We start from the raw sequence: 12,584 nt of genomic DNA on the forward strand, positions 1-12,584 counted from the left end.
GCCAAGGGGTTATTTGTGCCCAGCATGGGAGAACAGGGACAAGGAACATCAGGAAACTGGAAGCTTGACGTCTGCTCCAGCCTGCTCTAAGATACACCAAATCTAGGACACCTCTAATCTACATCTTCAGCACAATGCTGGGGTAAAGAAATACAGCCTATGTTTCTGTCTTGAGGTGTCCACTGTAGAAGAAGGAGGAGCAATACACAGCAAAACAACCCCAGCTGAGAGCTCTCAAGAACCTCAAGTTCAGCCAAGTTTCTTTTTTTTTTTTCTTTTTTTTTAAATACTGCTAAAAAGCAAAACAAAACAGCACAACAAGACTTAATCCAAATGTGACCCTACCTCTGTAGCGCAGTCAGAATGAAACAAGATGAGTAGAACAAGGAGACCCAGCCCTTGAAGTCCATGACCTAAAATACAGAAGAAATGCATGGGGAGGTGAGTTAATAAAACACACCTGCAATAACTTCTTTTGGAAATATGCCTCAGCTGAAGTACCTGGCTTCACTCCCAACACTTATAAACAATTCCCAAATGTCAGGGACTGCTGTTTAACAGACAGAACTGTTTCCAGGGGGTCCTAAGAAAAACTGAACTGACAGATTTTTTTTCTTCTTTGAAACACTGTAATAACTTATAAAGCTGTCAAAGTGGTTTTTATTATTATTATTTAGAACATGCTCCTACATTAAGTTCTTGTATGTCAAATTTTAGCCAGCAGCTAATTCTTAAAGTGAAATGATAAACTCCAGAAAGCTGAGAGTACACAGAGGCTTCAACAGCTTTAATTGATTTTGTGTGTTATGTGGAATATCATCTCATCTAATGCTTTCACAAAAAAACTCAACTCTTGTCTCCCTTCTGATACAGCTGTCATTAATGAAGGTCTACTCTGATCTGGGTTATATGCTGAGAAATAGCTGCATATAAAACTAAAAGATTAGAAAGGAGATTTTCTTGTTATCTATTTTTATGGAATCTCTCATACTCCTTAAAGACAATTTTATTTTTTAGTTCTGTTACATACCTTCATTTCTCTTTTTTGTTTTAAAACCAAAAATCTAGGCACTGTTATGGATGAAGAATTGGTGTGCCAAATTCTTTGTCTGACCCAAGATGTAGCACAGAGACAGCTGAGCAAGCATTAAATGATTTACCTGTGTACCACAAATGTTGTAGCCACCTGAGCTACCTCTAGGACATCTTGCATACACATCTGTAAATTTTCAGCACTGTGCTTCTCATTTTCATCTCGTCCAATGGCAGCCAGTGAAATCTGCAGATCCAGAATAGGACTGCAGCCACCCTGTGCTACAGCCGCATTGCAGCGAGGTGCTGAGCACCTCAACTCTGAGCAACTTCCAGAGGAACTAAAGGAGCTCAGCACCCCACTGGGCTGAGGTCAGGCTGACTAATGCCGTGGGTGGATGCTTCCTGAAGGACTGGTACATTCACCGAGGCTTGGGTTTTCTGCCAAATAAATGCCAGCTAAGGAAGTTACAGCTGCCTGGGGGCTTTCTTCTGTGTACATGTTCAACTTAAAAAAAAAACACAACTACTGTAAGTTTTGCATTCACAAACTGATGTTCCCCTTTGCCTTCCTCTTTTGCCCTCTCTGACTTCTGCCCTGCCTCCTTAGCTGCCAAGAAAGTGCCCCTTTATGCATGGAAATGCCCAGCAGTTCACAGAAGTTAACTAGAAAAGACACATTCAACCACTTTCTGTCAGAGTGCCTTGATACTTTCCTTTCTGTCCCAAGGAGCCTTTTGCTTTGGAAGGGCCTCTATCGAACACCTCCCCCCCCTCACCTCCCTCTTGAACTTATCCTGCAACACAATGCAAAATAAATAAGAGGCCCCCGCTCTCCCCGGCCCCCAGTCTTTGCTGCGGTATTTTTTTGATGCCATCTCTGCTATTAATTTTATACAAGACACCTGCAAATTCCAGACAAGTGCAAGAGGCTGCCACCAGCGCTATTTTCACAGAACTCATATTCCTCTGTCATCACTTTATACTTTTTCCTCTATGTTGCTTTTTTCAGTGTCTTGGTTTCTCTGGTGATGGGAAGGGGTCCTACCATGCACAAGACTCTGGGAATGGGTAGGTTAGAAGGAGGGACCGTGTCACCCATACAGGTGTGAGGACAGAGCAACACGTGCTGCCCATTGCCCTGCAAGTACCAGGGGCAGAGTTGTTCAGAGCAGAAGTGAAGGGCTGCTCGTTCACTTTGAAAACAAATACTATACAGATTATTTCAATCTCAAACCAGACAGTATGGAAATACAGCATCATTTTGTTCAAGTCTTTTGGATGCTCATCTCCACTCAAAAAGACACTGAGCAGGTAGTACGACTCCTGTTAAGCTGTGGTATATTACAAAGACCATTACCAGTGCTATTTAACTAAACTTTAGGTTTTGAGCAGTATAAAACTTTGTAACTCAGTATAAAACTGAGACAGACTAGGGAACAGGTCCTGTGATGGGTGAAACAGATGCTAACCCAAATCCAGTGCTAGTGGGCAAATTTATCTCTGGATTCCCTTTTGGCAGAAATTGAGAGGCTTTGTCCCATGTATTTGATCTGACTAGAAATTACTGGACATTTTACACAAGGATGGGCTCTTTGGAATCTGTAGCTATGTATTTTTAATACTGTCAATAAACTACTTCCTTGGGACACAGAAGGGCAATAATGGGAGTTGTTAACAAAGTGTGAAAAGAAACGGGCAAGCAAAGGTTAATCACATGGCTGTCCACTAATGACCTCTCCAGCCCCGAGTTTAAACCCTCCGCTACTTGTAAAGACCAATCACGTGAATAATTTCCTGTCTGAGGTAGTCTTTATGGTTAAGAATAAAAGCTGAGCTTATTGTGAAAAGAAAGTGCTCAGCAGGGGAGAAGGTTATTATTTTTAAGCTGATCTAAACACCTGGGTTTCTCAGTAGACCCTATTAAACTTCCTCCATTATGTCTAAATATTTCAATCATTCCTACCACAGTAGTAAATTAGTGTATTACTGCTTAAAGCAGATAAGCCCTAGCAATGGGGACATCCTAAGCTGATGCTGCTCACCCACCATGAAGAGACCCATACAGCCTGGAAGCACAACCATTCCTTCCCCATAAATAAGGCAGCAAGGCCTGATGCCACTCCAGAATATCATCTCCTTTTGGTGTGCTGAGGTGTGAGAGGTGCATCAGTTCCTACTGATAAGGGAGCTGTGGCAGGGACTGAGGCTGGGGCATGGGAGGGCTCCTGGAAGCTGCTGGGGTAAGGCTGGCCTTGAAGCTGCAAGGCGTAGAACAGCAGATGGGAGGACTTGCTGCCATCTCTGCTAGATACCTCCAGCAGCAGCCAGGCAGAAAGCAGAGACTGCAGAGATAGGAGATGCTCCTGCTTAAAGATTTAGCTTTTGCACAGCAAGAAGTTCTGTGAGAGAGAGAAAAATAACACTGTTCTGGGCAGCAGCACGCTGCCCTCACTCCCCCTTGGATCTCTTCTCACCCTCATGTTATTCATGAGATTTTTTCTCCTCCTGGAGTTATGATCCTGGAAAATGACTGAAGATCAGACTGCACACAGAGGGGGTGGCAGCCTCTCTCCTTCCCACCACAGCTGCTGGGGTCCCGACAGCAGCACATCACCACCCAAGGAGCCAAGAGCTGAGTGCTTTCCCCAGCCAACCCATCCTGCCCAACACCTGGCAAAGCAGCCCTCCTGAGGCTTTGCACAACGTGTATGCTGTCTTGCTTGTGCTTTATTTATGGCCTCATGTATAAAGAGTGCCAGATACTCAGCCAAGTCCAGTTTATCTCAGAGTAAACTGCACTTATGTCATTTATTTCAGGCCTGATTTACACACATCAAACAAAATACCTGCAGATCTTTTCCCTTCTCAGCTTCCTCAAAAGGAACTCACTTGGCACATTTAAGCTAAAGCAGCCTGCAAGAGGTGGAGAATCAGTGTGATATTTTAGCTCAGGTCAACATCGAGCGCCCACCTTGCAGTCTCTGAAGGGGATGGTATTATATCTTATGAACCTGTTTAAAACACTGCCTAGGAACTGTTTGGTATCTCACGGGTGGTGGTACTGCTTTTTCTACTTACTAACTGGAATCCTTGAGTTTTACAAGTGAGAGCTAGAAAGAAGCTCTTCTGTTCTGTAAACAACTGTGTGTCCAGTTTCCATGCACGGATACCCAATTTGTGCATGCAACTGTAGTTATTGTGCATTCAAATGGGGCACACCACTAGTCACGGGCCTGGGCTTCTTGCCAGTTTAAAAGTCAGCCCTTCTGTATGTAGAAAGAGAAAGCAGTATCCAATAGAAACAGTACTCTGCATGCACTCAGAGCTCTTATTCAGGGCTCTCAGAACAATGTCTAACTGTTAATCTTCCCAACATGGCCATGAGGCAGAGGAATATTTTATCTACATTTTTACAGTCAGAGGAAGCTGAGGTTAAGTGACTTGCCCAAGGTCAAAAGGCAGATTTAATGACAGGCTCAGGATCTAGCCATAAGAATACGTTGTCCTGACACTGGGCTGTGGCACCTTGGGGTGGATGAGGAGTAAATGTGTCCTTCCCATTACATCCGAGCAGTGCCATTTACTAAAGGTCTAATCCAAGGAAGCTCAAACAAAAATCTGCAGTGGTGCCAAGATTAGGGAAATATCTCCTCTGTGGTCAGGCTTTTTTTGTGTTGTAAATTCAGAGGCTGAAATTTCCAGAGATGTGGATGCCCAATTTCCGCTAACATTAATAAGCTGATGTGTCCAAATCCTGTGGGCAGCTTTGAAAGCCTGTTTGTGCTTTCCCTCTTCCTACTATTCAAGCATAGAGTAAGGTCAGGGCTTTCCCATACCCTCTCCCTTCTCTGCCGGTGGAAAAATTCTGGCCATACCTTCACTTACTCTGCAGTGAATGGATAATGTCACTGGGGATTGATTGATCTAATACCCACAAAAGGCCAGAGGAGAGATTCCCTTGGTTGCCACAGATACTGGATCGGGACTTTATCTTTTTATGGCATCCATATGACTCTTACTATTTTAATATCAGAACATCTTATGGTTTATAATATACGCCACTTCCTAACTCACCCACGAGATACAGAGGTAGCATTAATCAGTTAATCTCATTTTACAGACGATGAACTGAGGCATATTGGCTCCATACTCACTGTAGTCTGAGCTACTCAGGGAGACTCTGGGCAGAGGCAAGAGGATGAGCTAAGCACCTGCAGTCAGAGATTTAGATGGTCTTAGGAGGGAGTACCCCAGCGAGAATGAACAGCTCTTTGGAAAGTGTCGGTTTAGTGCAAAGGGAACCTGGATGACAAGGCAGTGAAAAGACCTTCCTTCTAGCCAGCAACTGCTAAGTGAGATAAGTCCCCTCCCAAATGAATTGCCCAAAGCCATGTAGAAACGTTGAAGCAAAGGAGAAACTTGGATCCCAAACACAATCATTAGATTTCTTTTCCTTGGACTGATTTCAGATAAAGGAATCTTTTTTTTGTTAAGGCAGAAAAAATAGTTTTAAGTTAAAAACTTGCAGTGTTGCATGGATTAGTAACTGGGAATCTCAGCAGCCCGGCTCTTGAGCTCTGGCCTCTTTGACTTTCCTATGTTTAGATGTTCAGGCCCTAATGAGTTGATCTCGTTGATCTTTAGGTACCTATTCATATGCAAATCCTGGCATTCTACTTCTGCTAAACAGTCTTTGTATTAACACATGAAATAAATTTTTAAAAAAGAAAGTCAGTCTGTGGTAAATCCTCATGCTTCAATTTGTTTGCATTTGGATAAATGATCACAGTCCCTCTTTATGTGATCGACTTGCTGTACCCCTGCTAGGAAAAGGAAAGGAGGGGAAAGAAATCATTGTAAATACTTTGTCAAAACAAAAATCGTCCAAGACAAACTAGATAAAGACACAAAAATACATTACTGCTGCTGCTTCCTCTCTGTGCTCATATTTAAAAATTAACAAAGAAGGCTCCACACTCCAATGCTACCAGTAGGCCAGGCTACCAAATGTACCAAATGCATCTGTTCTCACAGGCTCCAAAATCACGGCTTGCCGCAGAAAGGATGCTTTTTCAGGGGGAGATTTTGCAAGTTCACAGTGCATGTGTGTGTGAGAGACATGTACATACATTACCATGCCATGCCAGAACACACTCAGGAGATTTTGAGCGTGAATCCTGACCCCAGTAGTCAATGAAAAGCACTCAATGACTTCAAAGGGTCCGAGATTTCACCCATCGTTTTTCACAATCTGAAGCTTGCAATCATTAGTGGTCTGCTCTGGATAAAAGTAGTGCAGTAAAGTGAAATGGGAATTTCTTTTGGCTTTGTAACAAACTTCTGTTATCCCTGTTTAAACCCTGTGTATCGTCCAGTTATGTATATAACGACCTACAGTACATGTATATCTGTAACTAGGTTAGCCACAGAGAGTAATCTGAACTATCACAAGTACAGGAAAACTGTTGCAGGGTCCTCAGAAGGTATCCAGGATGCTACGCATATGTGCATATGTGTATTTATGGATGTGCATATGTACTTAAAGCTTTCAAAAAACTCCTGGCCTTAATTTGAACAACTTGCTTAGAATTGTGGCTGAGTTTCATTTGTTGAAGAAAAGCTGTTTAGAAGCAAATGCAGGTTGCAACAAAATGTTAGGAACAAACTGTCCAGGATCTTCTTTCACAACAATCCCACGCGCTTACAAATCTCCCTTTAAGAATAAAGTGGTAGTGCAAACACCTAATTAAAAAAACGGCTTGTATTTGGAGTTACTAATTAAAAATCCTCATGTTCCCCCGACTTTTTCCCCCCTCTGTGGAAATCTGCAAGTTATTTAATTGAAGTCCCATTTTGTCGGTGCAGATGCACGAAGTGTCTGAATCATCAAACAGATTTAGGGTGTTTTGATTGTTGTGTGTGCCTCATTGCTATTCCCAGAATGTCGAGCTGAGCTTATGCTGATCGGCAGGACTTAGAAGCATGAAACAGTAAAAGAGTCCTTTCTTCTCATCCCAGCCCCATCCCCCTTGCCCCCCTGGATTTACATTGAAACTTTGCCAATCTCAGATCGCACTCTGTCTGCTGCCTCTGCATTAAAATGGAGCCGGCTTGCCCGTCTCTTTGGCCCCCACTCCATCTTCAGATTCCCCTTCACTGCTGTAAGATGCCTCTCATCTTGCTTCAGCAAAACTTCTTTAAGAAGACAATTCGATTTTCTTGCTCCTTCTTTTTTCTTTCTTTCTTTCTTTCTTTTTTTTTTTTTTTTTAAATAAATACAAATCCTTCTCTGTTTTTACATTTGTGCGCTGCGTGAAAGGAAATGAGACAGAGGAAGAGAGAGGGAAGCCTGTTTTCGTCTAGAGGTGAAAACAGCCTGGTGAGCAGCAGGTGCAAAGCCCCAAAGCAGCTGCTTGCTGCTCTCAAGTTGAAGCGCCTTGGTCCCCCACCCTCCACGCCAAGAGCACTTCATATAATCCTCTCATGCAATTCACACTGTAATTGCAGATATCCAGACTGCTAGGGCTCATTTTATTATTATTTTTACTGATAACAAGATCTGCAAACAGAAGACCAGTCGTATTAATTAGTTGTATGTCGCTAGGCAGCTTCTGCAGAAGCAAGTTGGATTCTTTCCCTTTCTCTTTCATTCTTTTTTTTTTTTTTTTTCCTGATGGGGGTGGAGGGCACAACTGCGTTACCCCCTCCTACTTTTCCTCCTTCTACCCCCTTGAAGGCCACTCAAAAGTAGAGCACAGGGAATTTTTCTGCTGGCTCTATAGTACAGGTCCTTTTATTGTCTTGCCTGCCCCATTCACTCCTGGAGATGAAGCCTGTTGGATGGGTGCTAGCAATGAAGATTAGTGTCTTGAGGACCAGCTTGTTTTCTCAAGGCTCTGCTTGTTACGTTGCTAATTACGGGTCTATGGGATCCTTTTCTGATATTTGACTGAGAGGCATGAATTACTGTGTAATCATTTCCCACTGGGGAGGGGGATCTTTTTATTATTATTATATACCTCTAGACAACTTTTCAGTAGCTTTTATTTAAGTAATTGCTCTTCCCTGTAATCCAGGAATTCTTATTTTTTTAATCACATTATGAATTTCACCAAACACTAGTTAAAATGTTAATTACTGGTAAATACACACTTCTTTTTCCCTTCTGTTCAGAGTGAACACAGATCCTATGAACGTGTTGTTTGTCATCTGTACCCCTTATGTGTTATCTTTGTCTAATAGGACACTGTTTACAGAATGAAAAGACTGAACATGGACATTTGGCTCCAAACTTTTGGTTTAGATTAAGGCTTAATGAGTTTATGCTTTTTTTCTCTGTACGATTTTCAAGCCATAATATGAAGGAATAAAAGTCAGTTTGATGGCATTACTATTTTTAAAAAGTTCAACAGATTTTGCAGCACTCAAAGCCTAGAAAATGGGTTTCTTTCTTTAGTAGCAGAAAGCCTGATCCAGTTGCCATGAAGTCAAGGCAGATTTCCCACCGACTCAGAGAAATTCTCATCAGCATGGAAGTCCAGATGAGATTCTTCCCAAGTATGTTGATGACACACCTTGAGTCCAGCAGACCAGTGTGTCTCTAAGCAGAGGTGAGCGGAGAAGAGATACAGGTACTGGTTCAATCTCTAGAAATGCTTTCAATTTGCCTTAAAAATGCATTGTGTGTGACTTCTGCAACGTTGTAAGTTACTGAGATCTTTCACTGAGGCTGCCAGGTTTTGATTAAGAAGAATTCTGCAATGATCATTGCAAAGAAGTAGTTTGGAAGACTCAACAGATCCAGTAACCTTCCTGAAAGGGTGCTGTTAGAAAAATTATGTTTGGCCTGCAAAGCTGTAAAGACGCTCCTGCCAGACTGACGTACAACTGGAAAGGTGGGGAATAACCTATTTCTGGGATGGAAAGGTGAATTATGACCATGGTGTAAATGAGAGCAGCCTAAGGCTGATTTAATCTGAGCAACACCACCTAAGATGCCAAAGGCTTCTTCTGGCAATGAGGAAGAGCAAAAGAGTAGGTGACTTTGGGGGCCCCTGCTTCTCATAGGGCACAGCCCATACATATGTCAGGATGTTGAGTTTCACACTGTTTTATGGCTTTTTCAATCCCTCCAAAGTTGGTATGGCATAAACTTTCAGCTGATGTTTGCTGGCCAACTGCACTGTTAAGAGTGTTGTCAGAACCCAGTGGCACCATGGACAATAATCCATCCAAAACAAACCATCATCGTTACATTGTCCCATAAATGGATATTTGCCTGAATTAACATAACATAGTCCTGAGCTCTGCAGGTTCTATTACATTACCTAGGAAGTTGTGTGGCTCAAGTCCCATTTGTTTCTAAAGCAGACTTGGTAGCCTCCGCTCAAGTTTCAGCCCACAGAGCTGCTGGACTTCCAGCAAAGTAAACACTGCAATGCAGATTCTCAGCAGTCAGTCCCAAAGTGCTTTTCCCTAGGGGGCACAACAGGGATGTTCACAAACTTTCAAAATAAACATAATTCAAGGTGACAGTGGCACAACAGGACTCGCATTAAGGATACGTCAGAAGAAGTAAATTGCAGGCTGGCAGAATGGGAGAGAGCAGGTCAAATAGTATGGTGAAAAATACCTACATGGTTTCATATAAAACTTTCAAACAGTTCAAATGGTTCAGAGAAAGCGCTGTCAGTCGTACAACTAGCAGGAACGGAATCAGTTATGTCTAAAAAGTTCTTACTCATTGCTATTAGAAACATGAACATCTTATAGACACTCATGAAGATGAGATTTATTATGCTAAAAGGTTAACATGCCTAAATATTTCCTTAAGAAATGTATTATTCCATCTCAACTGAATTAAAACAGGTCAAATAAACAGCTCCAGCAGTTGGAATACATGATTTATTGACCATCCAATTATGTCTAGCTAGAGTGGCCCATGCAGTTTTCCATAATCGCTGTTATGAACAGGATGGTCCTCTCCATTGTACTATATGAGCTGGAGCACAATTAGGCATGTTAGGAATTGTCACTGTGTTTTAGGATCTCCTAGTTCTTGTTCACTGCAATCACACCTCTGTGCACAATATGGCATTTGAGGTGACCTTTTGAGCAAAAGTTCTTGTTTCAGAGATATCAGAAATTGGAAAAAATCATAAAGTTCTTCAACTCTTCTGAGCAGATACAGTCAAAACTCTGGGTGCCAATATACACGCTGCTCTCCTGTTAGACCTGGACTATAGCCTTAGTTGGGCTTTCAGGTTTTTCTTGCTCATCTGTGTTTATATATTGATTTTATTTATTTACTTATTTTTTTTAAATATAGGATGGTCTGTGCAGTGATCACCTGCCCTTCATTTCTTTACTGTTTCGCTGCTGCTTGGACAGAACATTGTAAAACCTCCAGCTCTTAAAGAAGAATCTCTTTTTCATTCAAATCTAAGCCATAAAATGCAAGCAGCTCTTTTCTCTCTTGTCCCTCCCAATGTATACATACTTTCCAATAGTTTCAGAACTACACAATCTCTCTACAGAAATAAGCTCATATTTTCATCTCAGCATTTACCACCTTTGAACAGTGCAAATGAGCTGAGATGGCAATCTTTCCACAGCAAACCAGGAAGGTACAGCATCAATCTGGGAAACCAGTGGAATGAAGCAGCCATGCAAGCAGGATTTTCAGAAGGTGAGAAATCCGACAACACCTGCAGAGGTCGGAAAACAATTTGAGAAAGTCCAGCAATGAAGGAGGAGTAAATGTCTGGTTTGGCACAGTCCTTGCTGACTGCTCTGGCTGACCTCTAGGAGATGTCTGCAGGGGCAGAGGTTTGCTTATGTGCTTTGTGCTTTTTAAGTATCAAAGGGCTCGTCCATTGCCATGTGAAGTCTGATCCTTGTGGTCTAGTTTTAACAGCCTCAAACAAGTGCTCTTATTCAAGCTGATGCCTACCAACCCCATTCCAAAGAGTGGGACTAGATCACTGGTGTGGCCATTGTGGTGGCACTACCCCAAACCTGCTGCCTGTGAGAATGCAGGCAGGAGCTCTTATGCTCCTACATTTGCCTCCATCTCGCTGTGTCAGGATGATCCTTGTTATTTGAGGCTTGCACAAGTCCTGCTCCGTGTTTAATATTTTTAGATGCTATAGTAATGCTACAAGACATAGTATAAACTTAAAAATAACTATTTGGGCAGGCAAGCACCACCCAGCAATTTGTGCACGCACATACAGATAACATATTTGAAAGGTTGTAAGTACTGTTGAGGTTCTGAAAGCAGTGAAAAAAAAAACACCAAATCAGCACTGAAGCAGTCTACCAAAGCACACTGATGTACAACAGTAACACAGCAAGGTACGCAGGCCCAACGTGGCACAGACATTCCCAAAACATTCAGAAAAATCTCAGCTTCTGTGCAATTGCATCATGCTGTTTTTACCACTCCTTGTACCCAGGCAAAGAGACTTGCCAGAGGTAATAGATGAGATCAATACCTAGGGCTTTAGCTTGCCAGTCCCATGACACGTCCACTGCTCTGCACCAAACTTAGAAAGTTTGGTTTCATGCCCTGTCTGCGTATACACTTATGACATTGATGTTCTGCTTGCACCAACAATGAGGACACAGGACCTCCAACCAGACAGTCAAAATAGCATAGTATCATCTCATTGAGGTCTTTTGTTGGTAATGCTGGGATCTGAGTGAGAACAGAACAATTCTGAAAGTTCATAAAACAGAGCCAGTGGTGAATTTCAGATAGAAGTGCGCTTCAACACATAGTAAGTATATGCGCAGTATTCAAGGAGTGCTGACAGCTAAGCATCAGAGTATCTGGTTATAAAGTTTGGATACTGACTGGGGGAAAAGCAATTGTTTTTCTTAACAAACAGAAGCAGTCAAAGTCTGTTTCATAAGGAAACCGCTTTTTAGGAAATTGTAAGTGGTAACAATTTTCAGAGCCAAGTTATTAAGCATAACTCCTCTATATTCTGCAACTGGATCCTGTTCTTTCCACACTCATCTCATGCATGCATAAAACAGGAGGGTAGCCCCAAACTTTATCAGTGCCCACGCTTGCTTCCCCCCATGAGTCAAACTCACTGGCACGTAAATGCTTCTATTCATTTTTATAAGCCAGGAGGAACTTGTTCATCAGAGTTCATCATGGCTCTGTATTTTTTCCCCTCCGTTTGATTTTAAGAGTGGGCCAGCCCTAATATTTGAAACTCCTCCTGCCTGGTTTCTTTTCATTCTCTCTTTCTTCCTTCCTTCCTTCCCCCTTGCCCCCTCCCTCTGTCTCCTACTCTGTCCCCTTCAGAAGCCCTCAGGATGACACTGCTCATTGATGCTTCTCCTTCATTAGCATTTCAGCAACTTGGCTCAGTAGTTTCAGAGACAATCCGTCATGAGAAAACTGAAGAATGTGCCCCATTTGCATGATTCTGTGCCAGAATGCAACTTTTTCTCAGCTGTTCATTGTGCAATTTCCCCTTCCCTTCAACTTTCCCATGAAGTCCCAGAAATCATATTATAGAATTCCAAACCAG

At 42.3% G+C, this 12,584-nt stretch overlaps 2 long non-coding RNA genes across 3 annotated transcripts in view; one reads left to right on the forward strand and one right to left on the reverse strand.

Moving 5' to 3' along the window:
- Window positions 1-12,584, reverse strand: part of LOC107318136 (uncharacterized) — a 185,974-nt gene that overhangs the window by 29,819 nt on the left and 143,571 nt on the right. The window contains exon 2 of one of the 2 annotated variants that reach the window (XR_014933289.1): window positions 346-413. This is a non-coding gene — a long non-coding RNA (uncharacterized LOC107318136). Of the gene's footprint in view, window positions 1-266; window positions 414-12,584 lie in introns of those variants that run through there. The other variant, XR_014933288.1, reaches the window with a different exon arrangement.
- LOC116653824 (uncharacterized) overlaps window positions 304-12,584 on the forward strand; it is a 47,443-nt gene continuing 35,162 nt past the window's right edge. The window contains exons 1-3 of the long non-coding RNA XR_004308302.2: window positions 304-441; window positions 8,492-8,645; window positions 10,650-10,723. This is a non-coding gene — a long non-coding RNA (uncharacterized LOC116653824). The remainder of the gene's footprint in view (window positions 442-8,491; window positions 8,646-10,649; window positions 10,724-12,584) is intronic.

The sequence above is a fragment of the Coturnix japonica genome, chromosome 12, assembly GCF_054131305.1.
Source record: "Coturnix japonica strain WE chromosome 12, WE-NBRP24, whole genome shotgun sequence".
NCBI lineage: Eukaryota > Metazoa > Chordata > Aves > Galliformes > Phasianidae > Coturnix > Coturnix japonica.